Genomic DNA, 3,047 nt, shown 5'->3' with positions numbered 1-3,047 from the left:
TTTTTTCCCATTGCATTTACTATCTTTATCATTAGAAGTAGCTCTATACTATTGGCTACAACTGTAAAACCGGAATCTATTTGAGTTTTCATTAGTGTATTATTTTCATTTTGCCTTTGAAAGTGTGAGAAGTCATGGTTTTGCTTCTCCCTCACTTGGAAAGGTAAACAAAAAATTATGTTACTGGTAAGAAAATCATTTTGCTACTGTAAGATGAATTTTGTAGAAAATTTTCCTACTTGGTGTTTGATGTTTCTTTTTCAGTTACTAGGTTTTATATATATACATAAAAGCAACTTTTGCCAGCGTCCCTCATTTTTGTCACATAATTTCCAACTCCTAGAGTATTATAACTAAAAACAAAACAAAACAACACGCACACACAAACAAAAACACTAGGGTAGCTTATATACACACCCATATTCTTAAATGTAAGGGCTCATTTTAGAATGAAGTAAATTGACTTTGTGAAGTAAAAATTCAATTTTATATGGCTTATTTGGAAACATATATTTCTAGAAATGCTCCAAATAAGTAGTAAATTAAATTTTAAACAATATAAAACTAAAGTGTCTGAGTGAAGACATTTGTCATCTATCTTTGAAATAAATTGAGTCCCTACATATTAGTATAAAATTCACTGGCATTTATTTTTAGGTAAGCATAATAACTATCACATTCATTTGATGCTAGATCTAGTTACTTCCAAAACTATATACGCTTTTAGGACTAAGGAGTTATATTTATTTATGCATGTTATGTCTATATGCGTCCATGTAGAATTAATTTAGGTAAATTTATGCTTAACTAAGCATTAATCAAATGCAATTTTATGATCAGTAAACTGCAGACAATGATAATTTGTTTTTAAATTTTAGATGGTCTTTAAAACTTAAAATTAATGAGTCCTGACTTGCATAATATATATTTGGTAGCTATCCTAATTTAACTGTCATATGTAAATCAAATAAAAGTAAGAGTACAAGGTAAGTGATTTCTTTTTATTTTAGTGTAAACTATTTGTTATATTAGTTTGTTCTTATCATCTGCCCTTTATCCATTTACAAACACAGATAGTAGTTTCCTGTTTTACAATTTAAATACTTTATATAGTCTAAGAATTCAGTATGTAGTTCACGATTCTTGACAATAGATTAGAAAAAACTGAATATAAGGTGTTTTGCCAGTTAGAGAGGTGCTTGTTGGAAAACATTATTTTACTCAACCCAAGAATAATCTAAAGAACAAACTAATTTAAACTTTTGTAGCATTTTTATACTTTAAATTCATGCATTGAATGCAACTAATTTTTAGTCAGATTATTGACTTTGATGAATTACTATACTATACGAGAGTATATGGGTAATATTTTAATTGGTAGATGGATTTTTATATACATAATATATACAGGAGTAGTTTGTTTCCATTGAAATGATACAATTTGTGGGGGCAAGCAAAGTTCAATTTTGATACATTTTCACTCTGCACCAAATAAGCCAAACTTCATTAAGAAAAAAATAATAAAAGTTCATCAATATTCTATAAATATACATAAGTGCAAACCACAAACTTTTGCTCTTTACTATAAATGACATACTTCTAAACATTAGCTATAGCTTTTTTATTGCAACATTTCTGAATATAAGATGAACATTTGCATTTCATGGAACTCCATAAAAATGATTATCTAAGAAAATAAATGGTGTAGATCACTGTCAGTTGTATTTACTGTGATTTGTGTCCACCATTCAACTTTGGGGCTGAGCATAAACTGCCTTTCAGCTCATCAAAATCCCAAATTAAGTTTCCCATATCACCAGGCCAGATTTTTTGTAAAAAATATACATCAGAAACTTTCTTTATAAAAGGGTAGATCTATTCACTGGAATGATTCCTTTTAGGATAGGAATTTCAAAAGGTATCTAGCTGAATAATAAGAATTTTTGACAATGGGCTCAACATGGGCAACTGGTCAACGATTCATCTCCAGTTCTCCATCCGCCCCTTATAAGTGGCTGCTCCCTGTGGATCTGTACAGTAAGGACAACAAGGTCAGAGAAGTATTTTTAAGCACTCCAGTTTCATAGTGTATGCTTGATGGACAGAATAAAATGTATTCCTTCAGCTGTTTGAGAATGAGGACAGGGATAGATGAAAAGAGAAACCAAGGAAGACAGATTTAGATCGCAATAAATGCTGCAAACTTAGTGTACTTTTAACCTCTAATCCTTTTTTTTTTTTAACCTCCAACTTTTAATTTCACCAAAATGTTCTGTTGTCTCTTTATTTCTAACCATTATACCCTGGCCACTAAAGGGGTAGGATTCCACATAATGCTATGAATTTGTGTCAACACGCACAAATCCATGCTGATCCTTTGGTTTTGTGGAGGAGAATTTAAGCATTTGAAAATCTTGAACTAAGCTTACATTATCTGAGGTATGATTAATAAAATAATAAAAAATAACACAGTCAGTTAAAAAATACAAAGGAAATACCCATGTTACACATAAGCTAGGAACACATATGTAATTCAAAAACAGCAATAAAATGATTATTCGTCATATTAATTAGAATAATAAAAGTAAGAAAATATGCTCAATGCAGAGGTACTTTAAGAAAAACAAAACAAAAAAAGTTAATAAAATATTTTATCTGCATCAAAATATTCTTTGGAAACCAAAAAAATAAAATGTATCATGTCTGCTCTTTCAAGTGGATCTCTAAAGGTCAGAAAAATACATAGTCCAGACTATTTAACTTTCTGAAAAATGTGGAATTCTAAATATCCCCTAAACACAAAGCAAAAGGCTTTATGTGTTTTTGAGCTGAAGTGGTATACTCCCTGTATTAAAACACAGAATCCAGTTCTGTTAATAGCAAAGAAAGCATTTTTTTTGTTTTAGTCAAACCAAAACATATGACCTGACTTCCATACAGTCTAAGTTCAGTCTGAGATCATGTCTTGACAGTTCTTCAAAGCTCTGAAGACACCTGCAGAAACTCCTGAGAGTAAAGAGTAGGTTCTCCCAAAATGAAGATGAGAA

Source organism: Dipodomys spectabilis, unplaced genomic scaffold (genome assembly GCF_019054845.1).
Source record: "Dipodomys spectabilis isolate Male_0828 unplaced genomic scaffold, ASM1905484v1 ptg000043l, whole genome shotgun sequence".
NCBI lineage: Eukaryota > Metazoa > Chordata > Mammalia > Rodentia > Heteromyidae > Dipodomys > Dipodomys spectabilis.
The sequence above is the reverse complement of the archived record's forward strand: the minus strand, read 5'-3'. Positions refer to the sequence as shown.